Raw genomic sequence first — 21,568 nt, 5'->3', positions numbered from 1 at the left:
ATATATATATATATATATATATATATATATATATATAATGCAATAATGCAATATATTTTCTGGACAATAGGTGATACTCTGGAATTAGGGGACGAAAAACAAGCACCTGTTTTTGCTGTGTATGATAAGTGTATGAAGCCACTTTCTAGTTGCCATGGAGACCCAGTGCCGTCGTTCTGATTTATTTGGACTTAATCAGGATGCAGTTGCTTCCCTAGAATTCAATCCCTGCAGGGCTTTGAGCCCTGACACTCATGCCAGACTACTTCAGAGACACACCTAAACCTTCCAAACAGTGCCCCTTGGCCACAAAGTGTTTTGCATGAGGGTGTGTGATCACCCCAATTGGCCCCAGGAGCTCAGCAGGTGAGCCAGAGCTGGCCATGTTCCAGGGACATGTGGGCTATTCTTCCTTAGTGCCTTGTCACCATCTCAGCACCTTGCTAGTGGCCAAGCAGTCCCAGAGTTCAAACATGGCTTATGAGCATCATTCAGGTTTACCGATTTGCTCAAGCCCTTCCAAGGTTTCTCCAGTGTGTTCCCAATTCAAAAAAAAAAAATAATAAAAATAAAAAAACAGCAAGATGGGCCTTTCCTATCCTAGCCCTCTGCCAAAGGGCTGGCCAGCCTCTGCATCCACCCAGGCACTCAAATTTTGTGCCTTTCTTCTGCTGCTTCTGACCTCCTCCTAAACTCCTAAAGTCTCCTGATTTCTCATTGTGCCCTTGGAGTGATATTTCTGGGTATAACAATCCAGCAAAAGGTGGCTGGAATCCACTAGCTCTGATATCATAGTGAGCAGCTGGTAATGAGATGTCTCTAGTCTGCCATCTTGGACCTTCCTTAGGAAACTCCCTTCATCATTTTTTGCCATCTATACTCTAAATTCCCTTTTTGTCATGTCCATAATTAATTTATAGGTGAGATGACACGTGGTAGATGCTTCATGATCCCTTGGGGTAGTTGAGCTGTTCTGATCTTTCATGTTGCCAGTTTTTTTGTTTGTTTGTTTCTCTTGAGGTGTGTTTTCTCCTACTTACTCCTTTCACTTCCTCTTTCTCCTCAATTTTTTTTTGTCTCTGTGCTTAGGTGTTGGAGTGACATTTTAGTGCAGGGACAAAAGGAAGAGAAGAGAAAAGAGTAAGAATGGAGAAAAGAAAGGAACAGTAATGAAAGAAACCTTTAAAAATAATAAAGTAGAGAATATGGTAAGAGATAAATAGGAGTATTAGTGGTGTCTAGCAGGGCATGGTGACCAACACCTGCAATCCTAGGACACTAGGAAGCCAGGGAGGGTGGGTTCCCTTGTGGTCAGAAACTCCTTCCCAGCCTGAGCAAGAGAAAGACAGCACCCTCAACAAATACAAAAAAAAAAAAAAAATCAGCCCTACGTAGAAGCAGGGACCTGCCAATATAGTCCTTTGGGAGGCTAAAGCTAGAAGGACTCCCTAGCCCAGTGGTTTGAGGCCTCTGTGAGCCAGGCCAATGCTGGATCACCCCAGACAAGGCCACTGAACAAGACTGTGGCCAAGAAATAAAATACAGAACAAAATAAAACAAAACAGACAGATACACCCCGAAAAGAAAGGGATATCTTTGTTGTCATTTGAAAGAATTATGAAGAAAAGATGAGAAAAGTAAACATATATCACCACAAAAAGAAATTTAAAAAATGAGAAAAGAAGAAAAACAAAAAGAAAGAAAAAGGAAGACCCATAACAAAGATAGAAATCTTGATATTTAAAAAAATGAGTAAATAAAAATTAAAATTAAAATTAAAAAAAATATATGAATAATGCAATATAATTTCCTGGACACTAGGTGGCTCTTCAGGGTCAGTAACCCCTCCCCCCCACACACACACACTAAAGGGAGGGGGAAAACGTCCTTCTGCTACTCCTGTGTATTGTGGGGAAAGGAAGTTACTAGCTAGTTGCTATGGAGAGCCAGTCTTACTTTCTTGGTTTATTTGATTGCAATCTGGGCAGGGTTACTGAATGAGCATTCAATCCAAGTATGTTTAGGGGCCTGAAACTTGTGCTAAACTTTATAGGAAACACAACTTGACCCTCTAAACAGATCCCTGAGGCCACAAAAAGACCTTCCCAACTCACCCATGTCTTCATAGGAGTGAGACTAATGGTGTCTGACCATGCCCAGCAGGCCTAGTCAAGGCTGGTCACAGGCTGGGACTCTGGAGGCTGTTCCTTTCCCACAGCTCTCCCCAAATGTCAGCACCTCTGTCTGCTGGCCTCCTGTCAAGCAGTTTCTAGGTTCAATCATGTCTGCCTGGTTCAAGTTTCCTCATTGTCTCAGGCTTGCCCAAAAAGTGTTCAGCTACTTCACAAGTTCAAAAATCTATAGAATGTTTTCCCTGCATCCAGCTCTTTTCCAAAGGTTGGGTTTTTGCATGCCCACTGGAAACCAGCACGATCTCAACACCTGGTCTCATTTCTCCCCACTTCCTTCACCCATAGGAACATCTTTTCCCAGAGTTCAGTTTGGTTTGAGGGTCACCATCACTAGGTGCCCCTGGGCGGGGGAAATCTCCTACAGGCTTGATACCCCCAGAGATTCCATGTGTTGGCTTTGTCCTTAGTTATAAAATTCCCTCACATCCACTTTCTGTATAGATTTTCCTCTGTTTCTGACTTCCTTGGTTCCTAGAGTCCCACGCTATCTCACTGTGCCCTTTCAATGATATTTCAGTAAGGGGTGTCTGGGATCTAATCTTTGCTCTGATCTTACGAGAGTGGCTGATGAAGAAATGACTCTAGTTTGCCACCTTGGAGATGACCAACACACATTTTTGAATTTATGTTCATACAGTATTTTGAACACCATATACATGGACATACAACATCACAAAAGAATATTATTACTGTATTTTGGAATTAATGTATTACTTATGTCCTGTGACATAAAAACATAAGTAAGAGTAAGTGTACCTTGACCAGCCATAGCACTTTCATTCAATAAACAGAACAATTCATCTCATTAGCTCTCACCAGGTGACTGTCATGCTGATGTATGAGCAAAAATCAGTACTTAACAATGGTATGCGCACCACTGAAGAGTTATTAAACGAAAGTAGAGAATCTCTATATTACATAAACATATACAAGATAAAATTTTACTTATGAAGATAATTATATAATAAGCTTTTCTGTAGTTTGGTCATATGAATGTTACAAGATTTGAGCCTCCACAACACTCTCTCCCCCACTATCTGAATCTGTGCCATTTTGTTTCTGGAATTATGACTAATATTTAAACTTATAACTTTGAGTGATATTATTCCAGAAAGTGGTAACAGTAACATGTTGCTTTCCATTGATGCTCACCCTGTCCCTCCTGACCTATAGTGGAGTTGTCCTAAAAAAGAATTAGACTTCATCTAAATTTTAAATTTCTTATCAAAATACATCATTAGGAAAATATATAAACCATAAAATAGGAGAAATATGTTTAAAACTTATAGCTGTAGAAGGACTATAATCCTGAATATATAAATAATTCCTCCAACTCAATCATAAAAAGGCCCAATTTAAAATGGGCAAAATTTTTGAACAGGTAGTTCATGAAGGAGAATATGAGTGGCCAAGAAGCACATGAAAAAAGACTTCTTCAAAAAAATTGTCAAAGAAATGAAAAATAAAACCACTGTGACAGCCACTAGAACTCACCAGAATTGCTGGAATTAAAACCTGGCAACATAAAGTGTTAGCAAAGGTACAAAGCAACTGAAACTAAAACTTGTAGGAGTATAAAATGCTACAAAACTTTGGGAAAATTTTCAGCATTTTCTAATAAAATTAAATATACGTTCACCCTATTGCCTAGAGTATTTACATGAGAAATTAAAACATACATCCTCAAAAAACTTGTACAAGAATGATCATAGAAGCTATGTTCTAATAGTTCAAAACTGGAAATAGGACAGGCATCCATCAATACAAGAATAGGTATTAATCATATTTTTAAATACTGGTAAATACAACATAAAAGAATCTCAAAACCATTGTGCTTAGTGAAAGAAGCTTTACCAAAATGAATACAGGCTGTATTCATTTATATGATATAGACCAAGGGTTAACAATCTTTTTCTGTAAAAGACCAGATAGTGGATGTTTTAAGCTTTGTGGATTACTAAGTAGTTGCAACTACCTAAATCTGTTGTGATAAGTAGTCACAGACAACAGTTGAACAAGCACACTGTGTTTCAACTAAATTGTATTTATTAAAACGGGTGGTGAGCTATACTTGGCCCATGAGCTATAGTTTGATAATTCCTACCTGGAATAAGCAAAACCAATGTATCATAGAACAAAATTAGAATAATGATTGCCTATGAGGGATATACAGGTAGAGATTTACTGAGAAAACACACAGTGGAACCTTATGGAGTGAATGCACTTGTTGGAACTTATGAAATGGTACACTCAAGATTGATGTCTTTCAAATCATGTAAATTTTACTTCTATGTAAGGTACACAGAATTCTAAATTAATCCCCCAATTCTGTGCTTCTGGAGTACATTTCCCATATAATACATGGAAATATGAGTATAATATATTGCACTCTCCTTGTAAAGTTATGTTATGTGCCAAACTGAGCCTTAAGAAAGGGAGAGTATATGGTTGGACATGACCTAATCACATGATACTTTTAAATATGGGTCTAGGGGTGCAGCATGATGGTGGACGGGACAGATGTGTAGCTCACCTCTCCCAGGTCATCAGGTGAGAGGAAGTGGGGTCTGGACCTTTACCTCATGTGATTGTTGGTATGGACAGACAGCTGGACATGCCAGCTGCGAATTGGCAGATAGCTGTATATGAGATGTAATTTAAAACCACAGACTCTGTTGTAGAGATTTTCCCTGCTCGGCAGCTGGCCAGCAGGCCCCTCCCTCACAGAGGACAGCAGCTTGCAATTCCTGGCAAAACCCAGTTGATGAAAATTTATTCCTGAGCCGAGTTTAGCGACCCTAAAAGGGTCCCACTCAGAGCCACAAGGGTCTAGGCAACCCAATGAAAAATTGAAGGCAAGGGATCCCACCCAGGAAACAGACTTTTTGAATTACCCGAAATGGCAGACACTTTCCCCCAGAACAACAGGAGTGATTAAATAGATTGGACCATTCCTAGTGAGGAATATTATTGTGGGCTGGCAGTTCAGGCTGGGCGGTGAACTGGTGGGTGGCTGGACTCAAAAATCCAGATTCAAAAATGAGACTCTGAGCCACAAAAATGGAGGATAAGGTCTCTGTGCACTGCAGCCGTGGGAGCCGGCAGCAGGTAAAGCCAGTGATAGCCAGCACCCTCCCCAACAGCCGATTGCAGTTGCCAGTTTACAGGAGAACGTGGGAGCAGAGTGGAAAGATTTGTGAAGTGTGAACTCCTGCATCGATTTGGGAGGTCAAATAGGAGTGCTGTCTAGAACAGAGCAGCTGAGGTTGGACAATAATTAGGTAATAAATTTTACAGAAACTCCAAAATGTCAATTGGCCAGGTAAGGTGGTTACCATAGTAACAGTGTAAACTGTGAACCAGGTATAAGTCTGGGAACCACTCACAGCACCACCTGGTGTCCACAAAGTATATTGCATTATAAATATTTTCCTACAAAAGTTGATCCTTACTTCATACATATAGATATATATTTCTACATATATACAATAATAATATTTTTGTGGTTGGTACCTTTTTTTTTCATCATTCCTTTCTTGGAGGAGCTAGTGTTAATTTTTTCATTATTATTATTTATATATATTTTTTCTTTTTATTTTTTCTATTTTTAATTTTTTCTTTTCTAACTTTTTTATGAACACCACTTTTTTTCTATTTTTTCCCTTCTCTCTTCCTCTTCTTGCCTTCTTATCATTTCTGAGAGTGCTTACATCAGATTTTTAGAGTTTTTTTGTTTGTTCATTTTGTTTGTTTTTTACCTTTTTTCAATTATCTTATGATTATCATTATTTTTATTGTAGTTGTTTTTTGTTGTTGTCTGTGTGTTTATGTGTCTCTGATTGTTTGTGCATCTGTGGGCTTGTATGTCTGGTAGACTTTTTATCTGTCTATTTGCTCATTTGGCCTCAATGAGTTTGGTGTTTTGCTAAATCCTTGGGTTGGCTATTTTCCCTAACTCCAATTTTCACATTCAACAAGAACAAGCAGGAGACTAGAGCTTACAGCTAACCGTGCTGCGAATACAAACTTGCAGGAGTAAGACAGGGCCTGAGGCACAGGTTCTGGGAACTGAAAATAGCTTCTCTTCTGCAGGGGAATTTGGCAGGGACAGAAATAAATTCCCACAAAGTGGTTCTGTTCTGTCAGTAACAGCAATCAGGGGCGGGGCTGGAACTGAGTGAACACCTGCCAGCCTCCATCAAGCACCCAAGGATGTCAGGCCTCACCTCTCCCTGCTGGACAGAGACAGAGAGCAGTGGCTGAACAGATATAGATTTCCTTGTGATTCAGTCAGGTGCAAACCCCTGGAGTATCTGCTCACTAGAGGCAACTGGGTCACAGCCCTGTGGGGCTATCAGTGACTGGGTGTGACAGAGGTGCAAGGTGGGGAAGGAGACATCAACCTTCCCAGACTAATCTATTTGCTGGGTGGGTCCTCCTTAATTCAAAGAGCACCGAAGCAAGTCATATTTGACTTGTCAACAGACAACTGTGATCCAGTTGCCACAGACGTTTTAAGCTCTCCCACCTGCGACAGGTGCTGACTGAGACAATTGATTTGGACCTTTTGAACTGAGCCAATCGCCAGAGGACTATTTAAGTAGTGCCCTGGGTATGTGGTTGTAGGAAGGTTTGATTTTCCTTTTCCAATTGTTGCCTGTGGGGGGTGGGGTGACTAAATTGCAGCTGAGACTAAAACCCAAGGTAACTGTTTCACTAGGGTCAGACAGAGACCAACTGAAAACAAGACAGAACCACTTAGCCCTACCACACCAAACAGGTCCCCAGTTTCTCAGGCCATAGCACTGTATGGGCCCTTGACAAAACTGCAGGGGAAAAAATCAAATGATGTAAAATAATCATGGGGTGGAATCAGCAGGAAAACTCTGGTAACAGAAAGAAGCAGAATAGATCAAACCCCCAAGGAAAGATATGGCAGAAGTAACTGAAGATACCGTTCATAAATAGTTGGCCAAGAAGTCAGAAATTGATTTCAAAATTTGGATTGCAAACAAGATCAATAGAATGGAGGAAAATTTGGAATTAGAAATTCAAAGAGCAATTCAAAAGTCAGAATTAGAATTTCGAGGAGAAATTCAAAAGTTGTCTCAAAAATTTAACGAATTTAAAGACAAAACACCAAAGATGTTGACGCACTGAAGCAAGAATTTGCACCCCTCAAAGATATGAAAAATAGAGTAGAATCCCTCAGTAACAGACTGGAGCAAGCAGAAGAAAGGATCTCTGACATTGAAAACAAAGCTTTTGAATGCTCCCAAAATCTCAAAGAGGAAGAGAAATGAAGAACAAAAACGGATCATTCTCTCTGAGAGCTCTGGGTTAATTTGAAGAAGGCTAATATCCGCCTCATTGGAATCCCTGAAAATGATGAAGATGCCTCACAAGGCACAGAGGCCCTTCTCCATGAAATTACGAAAGAGAATTTTCCAGACATGCCAAGATATTTTGAAATTCAGAGAGCAGTTTCAGAACCCCAGCATGACTCAATCTGAATAAGACTTCACCGAGGCATATCATAATTAACCTCACTAAAGTTAATATGAAGGAGAAAATTCTCAAAGCAGCCAGATATAAGAAATTCATTGCCTACAAAGGGAAGAATATTAGAATGACTGCAGATATCTCTGCTGAAGTTTTTCAAGCCAGAAGAGGGTGGTCATCGACTTTTAATCTCTTAAACAAAATTACTTTCAACCCCAGATCCTGTATCCAGCTAAACTACCAGGTTCATTTATGATGGAGAAATTAAATACTTTAATGACATTCATATGTTGAAGAAATTTGCCATAACCAAACCAGCTCTTCAGGATATTCTCAGACCTATCATCCATAATAACCACCCCAATCCTCTACCACAAAAGTAAACTCACTCAGAAACTTTTGATCAAACTCCAACTTCCACAATGGCAAAAGAATTAAAAATGTCCACTGGACTCTTGAAAAACTCGATACCCCAAATTTTACCAGAATTATCAATATTCTCCATTAATGTGAATGGCTTAAACTTTCCTCTAAAGAGGCACAGGTTAGCTGACTGGATACTAAAACTCGGGCCAGATATTTGCTGCATACAAGAGTCACATCTTACCTTAAAAGATAAATATAGAATTAGGGTGAAAGGATGGTTGTTCATATTTCATGCAAATGGTAATCACAAAATAGCAGGTGTTGCAATTCTATTTGCAGACACAATAGGCTTTGAACCAACAAAAGTAAGGAAGGATAAGAATGGTCACTTCATATTTGTTAAGGGTAATACTCAATATGATCAGATTTCAATTATTAATATTTATGCACCCAAGAAGATTGTGCTTCAATTTATAAGAGCAACTCTAACAGACATGAGCAACTTGATTTCTTCCAGCTCCAAAATAGTCAGAGATTTCAACACTCCTTTGGGAGTGTTGGATAGAAGCTCCAATAAGAAGCTGAGCAAAGAAATTTTAGATTTAAACCTAACCATCCAACATTTAGATTTAGCAGACATATACAGAACATTTCATCCCAACTAAACTGAGTACACATACTTCACACTGGCTCATGGAACATACTCCGAAATTGATAACATCTTAGGTCACAAGTCTAACCTCACTAAATTTAAAGGAATAGAAATTATTCCTTGCATCTTCTCGGACCACCATGTAATAAATTTGAACTCAGTAACAACAGGAATCTGCATACTCATACAAAAACATGGAAGTTAAATAACCTCATGCTGAATGATAGCTGGGTCAGAGATGATATTAAGAAGAAAATTGCCAAATTTCTGGAACAAAACGACAATGAAGACATGAATTATCAGAACCTCTGTGATATCGCAAAGGCAGTACAAATAGGGAAATTTATAGCACTGCAAGCCTTCCTCAAGAGAACGGAAAGAGAGGAAGTTAACAACTTAATGGGACATCTCAAGCAACTGGAAAAGGAAGAACATTCCCAACCCAAACACAGTAGAAGAAAATAAATAACCAGAATTAGAGCAGAATTAAATGAAATTAAAAAAAAAGAATTATACAACTGATCAATAAATCAAAAAGTTAGTTTTTTGAAAAGGTCAATAAAATAGATAAACCTTTGGCTAACCTAATCAGAAGAAAAAAGGAAAATCTCTAATTTCATCAATCAAAAATGACAAAGATGAAATAACAACAGACTCCTCAGAAATTCAAAAAATCCTTAATGAATATTACAAGAAATGTTATTCTCAGAAATATGAAAATCTGAAGGAAATTGACCAATACTTGGAAGCATGTCACCTTCCAAAATTTAGCCAGAATCAAGTGCAAATATTGAACAGGCCTATATCAAGTTCTGAAATAGCATCAACCATACAAAACCTCCCTAAAAAGAAAAGCCCAGGACCAGATGGCTTCACGTCAGAATTCTACCAAACCTTTAAGGAGGAACTTGTACCTATATTACTCAACCTGTTCCAAAATGTACAAAAAGAAGGAAGACTACCCAACATATTCTATGAAGCAAACGTCACCCTGATCTCCAAACCAGGAAAAGACCCAAATAGAAAAGAAAATTATAGACCAATATCACTAATGAATATAGATGCAAAAATATTCAACAAGATTCTAACAAACAGAATCCAGAAACACATCAAACAAATTATACATCATTACAAAGTCGGTTTTATCCCAGGGTCTCAAGGCTAGTTCAATATACCTAAATCTATAAGTATAATTCAGCACATAAACAAATTAAAAAGTAAAAACTATATGATTCTCTCAATTGATGCAGAAAAAGCTTTTGATAATATCCAGCATCTCTTCATGATGAGAACACTTAAGAAAATTGGTATAGAAAGGACATTTCTTAAACTAATAGAGGCAATCTACAGCAAAAACACCGCTAATATCGTATTGAATGGAGTTAGATTAAAATCATTTCCACTTAGATCAGGAACAAGACAAGGCTGCCCATTGTCCCCACTGCTCTTTAACATTGTAATGGAAGTTTTAGACATCACAATTAGGGAAGAAAAGTAGATCAAGGGTATACATATAGGGTCAGAAAAGATCAAACTTTTGCTCTTCGCAGATGATATGATTTTATATCTGGAAAACACCAGGGATTATACTACAAAACTCTTAGATGTGATCAAGCAATACAGCAGTGTCTCGGAATACAAAATCAACATTCATAAATGGGTAGCCTTTATATATACCAATGATATTCAACCTGATAAAACAGTTAAGGACACTATCCCGTTCACAGTAGTGCCAACGAAGATGAAATATTTGGGAGTTTATCTAACAAAGGACGTGAAAGATCTCTATAAAGAGAACTATGTAACTCTAAGAAAAGAAATAGCTGAAAATGTTAACAAATAGAAAATCATACCATGCTCATGGTCTTGGAAGAATCAACATTGTTAAAATGTCCGTACTACCCAAAGCAATACACAATTTTAATGCAATCCCTATTAAAGCTTCACTGTCATACTTTAAAGATCTTGAAAAAAATAACACTTCTTTTTATAAGGAATCAGAAAAAAATTCGAATAGCAAAACATTACTCAGAAATAAAAACAAAGCAGGAGGAATCACACTACCTGACCTCAGACTATACTAGAAATCAATAGTGATCAAAACAGCATGGTACTGGCACAAAAACAGAAAAGTAAATGTCTGGAACAGAATAGAGAACCAAGAGATGAGTCCAGGTACTTACCATTATTTGATCTTTGACAAACCAATTAAAAACATTCAGTGGGGAAAAGATTCCCGATTTAACAAATGGTGCTGGCTAAACTGGTTGGCCATCTGTAGAAGATTGAAACTGGACCCACACCTTTCACCATTAACTAAGATAGAGTCTCACTGGATTAAAGATTTAAACTTAAGACATGAAAGCATAAAAATACTAGAAGAGAGTGCAGGGAGAACCCTTGAAGAAATCTGTCTGGGCGAGTATTTCATGAGGAGGTCCCCCGGGCAATTGAACCAGGTTCAAAAATATATTACTGGGACCTGATCAAACTGAAAAGCTTCTGCACAGCCAAGAACACTGTAAATAAAGCAAGCATACAGCCATCAGAATGGGAGAAGATATTTGCAGGTTATGTCTCTGACAAAGGTTTAATAACCAGAATCCACAGAGAACTCAAATGTATAAGCAAGAAAAGAACATGTGATCCCATAACAGGCTGTGCAAGGAACTTCAAGAGAAACTTCTCTGAAGAAGACAGGCGGATGTCCTACAGACATATGAAAAAGTACTCAACATCTTTAATCATCAGAGAAATGCAAATAAAAACTACCTTGAGATACCATCTAACTTCAGTAAGATTAGCCCAAATCACGAAGTCCCAAGACCAGAGATGTTGGCGTGGATGTGGAGAAAAGGAATTACATCTACACTGCTGGTGGAAATGCAAATTAATACATTCCTTTTGGAAAGATGTTTGGAGAATACTTAGAGATCTAAAAATAGATCTGCCATTCAATCCTATAATTCCTCTACAAGGTATATACCCAGAAGACCAAAAATCACATTATAAAAAAGATATTTGTACCAGAATGCTTATTTCAGCCCAATTCATAATTGCTAAGTCATGGAAAAAGCCCAAGTGCCCATCGATCCACGAATGGATTAATAAATTGTGTTATATGTACACCACAGAATATTATGCAGCCTTAAAGAAAGATGGAGACTTTACCTCTTTCATGTTTACATGGTTGGAGCTGGAACATATTCTTCTTAGTAAAGTATCTCAAGAAAGGAAGAAAAAGTATCCAATGTACTCAGCCCTACTATGAAACTAATTTATGGCTTTCATATGAAACCTATAACCCAGTTATAACTTAAGAATATGGGGAAGGGGGATATGGAGGGGAGGGAGGGGGAGAATAGGTGGAGGGAGGGTGATTGTTGGGATTACATCTGTGGTGCGTCTTACAAGGGCACATGTGAAACTTAGTAAATATAGAATACAAACGTCTTAACACAATAACTAAGAAAATGCCAGGAAGGCTATGTTAACCAGTGTGATGAAAATGTGTCAAACTATTTTTAAAACTATTGTATGGTGTCCCATGATCACATTAATGTACACAGCTATGATTTAGTAATAAAAAAAGAACATGTTGGAAAAAAAGACCTCACCAAATGAACTAAATAAGGCACCACTCACCAATCCCAGAGGGATGGAGATGTATATTTCGGTATATACCTCAAGGTCATGAATAAGCTATCTTATGATTTTGTTTACAAGTATTATATTTTGCCTTTTATATTTAGCTCTATGATCCATCTTAGATATTTTTCTTTGTGTTCACTGCAATGTTAGAACAAGCTGTTGTTTGTCTCTCTACAAATGTTCAATTATTTGTCTTTTTTTTCCTCCACTGAATTGTCATGAAAGTTTTGTTTTTAAATTAGCATACTGATTAGAGAGGGCACTGATTCTGGACTCTTGTTATATTTTTCCATAATGCTTTAATTAATACTACACTTTCTAAATTAATACCACACTACTTCAATTAAAATTCTTTAATTTAAAAATAAATAAATAGGGGGGAGACAAGATGGCGGACTGAAGCCAGCTTTCAACAAAGGCTCCCGTCCAGAAGGAGAGTTAAGGGATAGGAATTTAGTAAGTATCCTGGTGGACTTGAGCCTCACCAAGAGAGAAGGCTGAAGAACGCACATCAACACCGCTAAGGCAAGTTGTGATCACAAGGACGCAAACAAAAGGTACAAAATCCACCACCAAGCGGACGGGAGTCCCCCTCCCCCATGAGACCGGCTCTAGAGCCCCAAAATTGAACAAGTGGGCAGAAATTAACGGCCCTCCCACTACACTCCACGCGAGAGACCTTCTAAAAACTGGACCTACCTCCCCTACTGGGGTGCCGTGGCGTTCTCCTGCCGGACATAGGGCTGAATAAAACTTTGGGAATCCTTTGCCGGCAACCCTGAATCCCCGGCGCTCCCCTCCCGCCCACTGAGGTCTGGAGGCCTGTCCCCCAGGACTTCGGATCCGTGGGTGATTTCTCAAGGGGAGTGGACAGTCCCCGAGTTGCGACTGGTCAGCATTGACTCTGAGGTGCGCCGAGTGAGGAGAGGGCACCGGGCTGAGGGGGAGTCACGCCTCGCGGCATGCGGTGCAGTGCACCAACCCTCCCCGGGCATACGGGGCCCAAGACTGAATCAGACTCTGGCCTCCCCGATGAGAGCTGAGAGCCCCTACTCTCACTCGGGGTCTGAGGGCCTATCCCCCAGGAGTTCTGCTCCTTGGGTGATTTCACGAGGGGAGTGCACAGCGCCTTAGCTGCGTCAGGTCAGCGCTGACTCTGGGACACATGAGCGAGGAGAGGGCACTCCGCTGAGGGGAAATCAAGCCTTGGCGGCACTTCCCTGCAGTGCAGTGCAGGAGCCATCCCCGGGCACAAGACTGAATAAGACTCTGGCCTCCCCGCTGAGAGCTGAGAGCCCCTACTCTCACTCGGGGTCTGAGGGCCTATCCCTCTGGAGTTCGGCTCCTTGGGTGATTTCTCGAGGGGAGTGCACAGTGCCTGAGCTGCGTCAGGTCAGCGCTGACTCTGGGATACGTGAGCCAGGAGAGGGCACTCTGCTGAGGGGAAATCAACCCTTGGCGGCACTTCCCTGCGGTGCAGTGCAGGAGCCCTCCCCGGACCGTAGTATTGCGTGAAACTGAATGAAACTCTAGCTTCCCCCCGCCCCACTCCCAATCGGGGTCTGGGGGCCCATCCCCCAAGAGTTCTGATTCTTGGGGGATCTCTTAAGGGGTGTGGACCCAGCACAAACTGCGGCCGCTCAGTGCTGACTCTGGGGCGCGGGACAGAGGAGAAAAGGGTCGCCTGAGTGCCCACACCAGAGCAGCAGTTCCCTGGAGGTAGATCACCAGCCGTTTTTTCTTTAACGGCAGAACGCTCACTTCTGGATATTCTGAGGCCACACTCCCTGTCTCCCTGGGCAACCAGAGGAGGCCACCGGTGACACGGCTCACAAACCCGGAAGCCTCCAGGGCGGGGCCGACCCAGAGAGGTGTTCAGACGCAATTCTCAAACAGCAAAGACGTTTGAACTCAAAACAGCCCGTCTCCTGTAGGCGACGACAGGAACAGAGACAGAACCTCACAAAGTTGTCTCTTCTGTTCTGTTCTGTTAGCAGCATCCATCAGGGACGGGGCTAAGCCTGAGTGAACACCTCCTTCCCATCACCTGCATCAAACACTCAAAGATGTCAGGCCCCATCTCCTCCTGCTAGATAGCGGCAGTCTGTGGGGGCCTGGCAGACTTCCTTGCGATTCAGGCAGGTGCAAACCCCTGGAGTGTCTGTTCACTGCAGGCAACTGGGTTAGCCATCTGCAGAGATACCAGTGACTGGGTCCGACGGAGGGGCAAAGTGGGGAAGGAGACGTCAACCTTCCCAGACTGCTCTGTTTGCTGGGTGGCTCCTCCTGACTCCACGCTGCACTGGGGTGAGCTGTGTCAGAGGGGTCACCAGGCCCCTGTGATCCAGTTCCCAGAGACCTCTTGAACCCTTCCACCCGAGACAAGTGCCGATTGAGACAGTTGATTCGGACCTTTTGAACTGGGCTAATAGACTGAGGACTTTTCAGGCGGTGCCCTGGGTGTGTCATTGTAGGAAGGTTTGATTCTCCTTTTCCAAGGGGCCAGAGGTGGGCAGGCGGGGTGACTTAATTGCTGATTTTTCCACACAGCTGAGACTTCAAGCCAGAGTAGAAGTTGCAATAGGATCGAACAGAAACCAGCTGAAAACAAGACAGAACCACTTTGCTCCACCACACCAGACAGGGCCCCAGTTTCTCAGGCCACAACACTGTATGGGCCCTCGATAAAACCCCAGGGGAAAAACCAAAGGGAGTAAACCATGGGGCGGAATCAGCGGAAAAACTCTGGTAACATGAATAACCAGAATAGATCAACCCCCCCAAGAAAAGATACGGCAGATGTGATTGAAGATCCCATTCGTAAACAACTGGCTGAGATGTCAGAAGTCGAATTCAGAATTTGGTTTGCAGACAAGATTAATAAAATGGAATTAGGAATTCGAGGAGAAATTCAAAAACTGTCTCAAGAATTTAACGAATTTAAAGACAAAACCAGCAAAGACTTAGACACACTGAAACAAGAACTTACAGCCCTCAAAGATATGAAAAATACAGTAGAATCCCTCAGTAACAGAATGGAGCAAACAGAAGAAAGGATTTCTGACATTGAAGATAAAGTCTTCGAACGCTCCCAATCTCTCAAAGAGGAAGAGAAATGGAGAGCAAAAACGGATCACTCACTCAGAGAGCTCTCAGATAATTCGAAAAAAAACAACATAAGGGTTATAGGAATTTCGGAGACTGATGAAGTAGCTGCCAACGGCACAGAGGCCCTTCTACGTGAAATTATGAAAGAAAATTTTCCAGACATGCCTAGAGAATCTGAAATTCAGATAGCAGACAGCTTCAGAACCCCAGCACGATTCAACCCCAATAAGCCATCTCCCAGACATATCATAATTAGCTTCACTAAAGTTAACATGAAAGAGAAGATTCTCAAAGCAGCCCGGCGAAAGAAAACTATAACGTACAAAGGTAAGAATATTAGAATAACTGCAGATCTCTCTGCTGAAACTTTTCAAGCAAGAAGAGGCTGGTCATCAACTTTTAATCTCCTAAAGCAAAAAAACTTTCAACCCAGGATCTTGTATCCAGCTAAACTGAGTTTCATCTATGATGGAGAAATTAAATACTTCAATGACATTCATATGTTGAAAAAATTTGCCATAAGTAAACCAGCTCTTCAGGATGTTCTCAGACCTATCCTCCACAATGACAAACCCAATCCTATACCACAAAAGTAAACTCACTCAGAAACTTCGGATCAAACTCCAACTTCCACACTGGTGAAAGGATTAAAAAGGTCCACTGGACCTTTGAAAAACTCGATACCCAAAATTCCACCAGACTTATCAATACTCTCCATCAATGTGAATGGCTTAAACTGTCCTCTAAAGAGGCATAGGTTAGCTGACTGGATACAAAAACTTAAGCCAGATATTTGTTGCATACAAGAGTCACATCTCAACTTAAAAGACAAATACAGACTCAGGGTGAAAGGATGGTCATCCATATTTCAGGCAAATGGTAATCAGAAAAAAGCAGGTGTTGCAATTTTATTTGCAGATACAGTAGGCTTTAAACCATCAAAAGTAACGAAGGACAAGAATGGTCACTTCATATTTGTTAAGGGTAATACTCAATATGACGAGATCTCAATTATTAATATCTATGCACCCAACCAGAATGCACCTCAATTTAGAAGAGAAACTCTAACAGACATGAGTAACTTGATTTCCTCCAGCTCCATAATCGTTGGAGATTTCAACACTCCCTTGACAGTGTTGGATCGATCCTCCAGAAAGAAGCTGAGCAAAGAAATCTTAGATTTAAACCTAACCATCCAATATTTAGATTTAGCAGACATCTACAGAACATTTCATCCCAACAAAACTGAATACACATACTTCTCATCAGCCCACGGAACTTACTCCAAAATTGATCACATTTTAGGTCACAAGTCTAACCTCAGTAAATTTAAAGGAATAGAAATTATTCCATGCATCTTCTCGGACCATCATGGAATAAAACTTGAATTGAGTAACAACAGGAATCTGCATACCCATACAAAAACATGGAAGTTAAATAACCTTATGCTGAATGATAGCTGGGTCAGAGATGAGATTAAGAAAGAAATCACCAATTTTTTGGAACAAAATGACAATGAAGACACAAACTATCAGAACCTCTGGGACACTGCAAAGGCAGTTCTAAGAGGGAAATTTATAGCACTGCAAGCCTTCCTCAAGAGAACGGAAAGAGAGGAAGTTAACAACTTAATGGGACATCTCACGCAACTGGAAAAGGAAGAACTTTCCAACCCCAAACCCAGTAGAAGAAAAGAAATAACCAAAATTAGAGCAGAATTAAATGAAATTGAAAACAAAAGAATAATACAACAGATCAATAAATCAAAAAGCTGGTTTTTTGAAAAGGTCAATAAAATAGATAAACCTCTGGCCAACCTAATCAGGAAAAAAAGAGTAAAATCTCTAATATCATCAATCAGAAACAACAAAGACGAAATAACCACAGACTCATCAGAAATCCAAAAAATCCTTAATGAATATTACAAGAAACTTTTTCTCAGAAATATGAAAATCTGAAGGAAATAGACCGATACTTGGAAGCACGGCACCTTCCAAGACTTAACCAGAATCAAGTGGAAATGTTGAACAGACCCATATCAAGTTCAGAAATAGCATCAACTATACAAAACCTCCCTAAAAAGAAAAGCCCGGGACCAGATGGTTTCACGTCAGAATTCTACCAAACCTTTAAAGAGGAATTAGTACCTATATTACTCAACCTGTTCCAAAATGTAGAAAAAGAAGGAAGACTACCCAACACGTTCTATGAAGCAAATATCACCCTGATCCCCAAACCAGGAAAAGACCCAACAAGAAAAGAAAATTATAGACCAATATCACTAATGAATATAGATGCAAAAATATTCAACAAGATCCTAACAAACAGAATCCAGCAACACATCAAACAAATTATACATCATGACCAAGTTGGTTTTATCCCAGGGTCTCAAGGCTGGTTCAATATACGTAAATCTATAAATGTAATTCAGCACATAAACAAATTAAAAAAACAAAGACCATATGATTCTCTCAATTGATGCAGAAAAAGCTTTTGATAATATCCAGCATCCCTTCATGATCAGAACACTCAAGAAAATTGGTCTAGAAGGGACTTTTCTTAAACTGATAGAGGCTATCTACAGCAAACCCACAGCCAATATCATATTGAATGGAGTTAAATTGGAATCATTTCCACTCAGATCAGGAACCAGACAAGGCTGCCCATTGTCTCCATTGCTTTTCAACATTGTAATGGAAGTTTTAGCCACCGCAATTAGGGAAGAAAAGGCGATCAAGGGTATCCATATAGGGTCAGAAGAGATCAAACTCTCGCTCTTCGCAGATGATATGATTGTGTATCTGGAAAACACTAGGGACTCTACTACAAAACTCCTAGAAGTGATCAAGGAATACAGCAGTGTCTCAGGTTACAAAATCAACATTCATAAATCGGTAGCCTTTATATACACCAACAACAGTCAAATTGAAAAAACAGTTAAGGACTCTATCCCATTCACAGTAGTGCCAAAGAAGATGAAATATTTGGGAATTTACCTAACAAAAGACGTGAAAGATCTCTATAAAGAGAACTATGAAACTCTAAGAAAAGAAATAGCTGAAAATGTTAACAAATGGAAAAACATACCATGCTCATGGCTAGGAAGAATCAACATTATCAAAATGTCCATACTACCCAAAGCAATATATAATTTCAACGCACTCCCTATTAAAGCTCCACTGTCATATTTTAAAGATCTTGAAAAAACATTACTTCGTTTTATATGGAATCAGAAAAAACCTCGAATAGCCAAGACATTACTCAGAAATAAAAACAAAACAGGAGGAATCACACTACCAGACCTCAGACTTTACTACAAATCGATAGTGATCAAAACAGCATGGTATTGGCACAAAAACAGAGAAGTAGATATCTGGAATAGAATAGAGAACCAAGAGATGAATCCAGCTACTTACCGCTATTTGATTTTTGACAAGCCAATTAAAAACATTCAGTGGGGAAAAGATTCCCTATTTAACAAATGGTGCTGGGTGAACTGGCTGGCAACCTGCAGAAGACTGAAATTGGACCCACACCTTTCACCATTAACTAAGATAGACTCTCATTGGATTAAAGATTTAAACTTAAGACATGAAACTATAAAAATACTAGAGGAGAATGCAGGGAAAACCCTTGAAGAAATTGGTCTGGGTGAGCATTTCATGAGGAGAACCCCCCGGGCAATTGAAGCAGCTTCAAAAATACACTACTGGGACTTGATCAAACTAAAAAGCTTCTGCACAGCTAAGAACACAGTAAGCAGAGCAAGCAGACAGCCCTCAGAATGGGAGAAGATATTTGCAGGGTATAACTCTGACAAAGGTTTAATAACCAGAATCCACAGAGAACTCAAACGCATCAGCAAGAAAAAAACAAGGGATCCCATCGCAGGCTGGGCAAGGGATTTGAAGAGAAACTTCTCTGAAGAAGACAGGCGCACGGCCTTCAGACATATGAAAAAATGCTCATCATCTTTAATCATCAGAGAAATGCAAATCAAAACTACTTTGAGATATCATCTAACTCCAATGAGACTAGCCTATATCACAAAATCTCAAGACCAGAGATGTTGGCGTGGATGCGGAGAAAAGGGAACACTTCTGCACTGCTGGTGGGAATGCAAATTAATACATTCCTTTTGGAAAGATATATGGAGAACACTCAGAGATCTAAAAATAGATCTGCCATTCAATCCTGTAATTCCTCTGCTGGGCATATACCCAGAAGACCAAAAAGCACAACATAACAAAGATATTTGTACCAGAATGTTTATTGCAGCCCAATTCATAATAGCTAAGTCATGGAAAAAGCCCAAGTGCCCATCGATCCACGAATGGATTAATAAATTGTGGTATATGTATACCATGGAATACTATGCAGCCTTAAAGAAAGATGGAGACTTTACCTCTTTCATGTTTACATGGATGGAGCTGGAACATATTCTTCTTAGTAAAGTATCCCAAGAATGGAAGAAAAAATACCCAATGTACACAGCCCTACTATGAAACTAATTTGGGGCTCTCACATGAAAGCTATAACCCAGCTACAACTTAACAATAGGGGGAAGTGGGAAAGGGGGGGGTGGGTAGAGGGAGGGGAATCGGTGGGATCACACCTGTGGTGCATATTACAGGGGTATTTGTGAAACTTGGTAAATGTAGAATGTAAATGTTTTGGCACAGTAACTGAGATAACGCGGGAAAGGCTATGTTAACCACTGTGATAAAAATGTGTCAAATGGTTTACGAAGTGAGTGTATGATGCCCCATAATCATATCATTGTATACAGTTATGATTTAATAAAAAAATTAAAAAAAAAATAAAAAATAAAAATAAATAAATAAATAAATATGGGTCTATATGTTGGAGACAAAGAAGTCAGATAAATTCAAAGCACAAGACAAATTTTATATAAAGGAAGTCTTAAGTTGCTAGATGGAAGGGGCCACATATGAAGGAAGCCACATAGTAAGTAATTTGACTGGTTTCTAGAAGCTGAAAGCAGCCCCTATTTGATAATGAGAAAAAATAAGAGACATAATTTCAATAATCACGAAGAACTGAATTCAGCCTAGGACTCGAAAGAGCTTGTAAGTGGATTCTTCCTTCTAGGACTCCACATGAGAACACAGTCCAGCTGGCTCCTTGATTTGAGCCTTTTAGTACTCTGAGCCGAGAACCTAGCCACACTCTTCTGGGATTCTGACCTACAGAATTATAATCAAATAAATAGGTGTTTTTAAAGCCCCTACATTGGTGGTTATTTGCTATATAGTCATGGAAATCTAATACAACTTGCCTGCATTATCCAAACACATCTAAGTAGGCCCCAATTACCAACATTGCAAATGTGGATATTAAATTTAAATATGAGGGGTAAAATAACCAGATTATAGGGTTATGTTCCTGGTTCCTCAAACTCATATTTTTCTTACAATTCAAAACATGATAATTACTTCTGAATAGTTCCAAATCTTAACTAGGTTCAGCATCAATTCAAAGATCAAAAATCTTATCTAAAACTCAAGGCAATTTCCTTCTGGCTATAAGTATATAAAGTAAAAAAAAAAGGTTATTTACTTTCAGTTGTCATGGTTGCACAAGCGTTGGGCAAATATTTCCATTCCAAAGGGGAAAACTGGACAAAAGATAGGGGTAATAGGCCTCATACATTAAATCTTAAATCTCCAAAATAATCTCCTTTGACTTCATGTTCTGCATCCTGGGAACACTGGTGTGAAGGGTGGGCCTCCAAAGCATCATGAAGCTTCCCCTCATGGCCTAGCTGGTACAACTCATATAATTACTTTTACAGGCTGTGGTAAAATGCCTATGTATTTTCTGGGCTGAGCTTATACACTGCTTGTGGCCTCACAATTCTGGGATCCCTGAGACAGCCCTGCACCTATGGCTCCATTAGGCAGTGCCCTAGTGGGGGACTTCTGTATAGCTCCAACCTCACATTTCCACTTAACCTTGCCTTAGTAGGGCCTTTTGGCAGGTGCTCCACCTTTGTAGTAGGCTTCTTCCTGTGCAACCATTATTTCTGATATATCCCCTTAAATTGGGGTGGAAACTGCCAAGAACATGCTTCCAA

Source organism: Nycticebus coucang, chromosome X, assembly GCF_027406575.1.
Source record: "Nycticebus coucang isolate mNycCou1 chromosome X, mNycCou1.pri, whole genome shotgun sequence".
Classification (NCBI taxonomy): Eukaryota; Metazoa; Chordata; class Mammalia; order Primates; family Lorisidae; genus Nycticebus; species Nycticebus coucang.
This window is presented reverse-complemented; position numbering follows the sequence as displayed.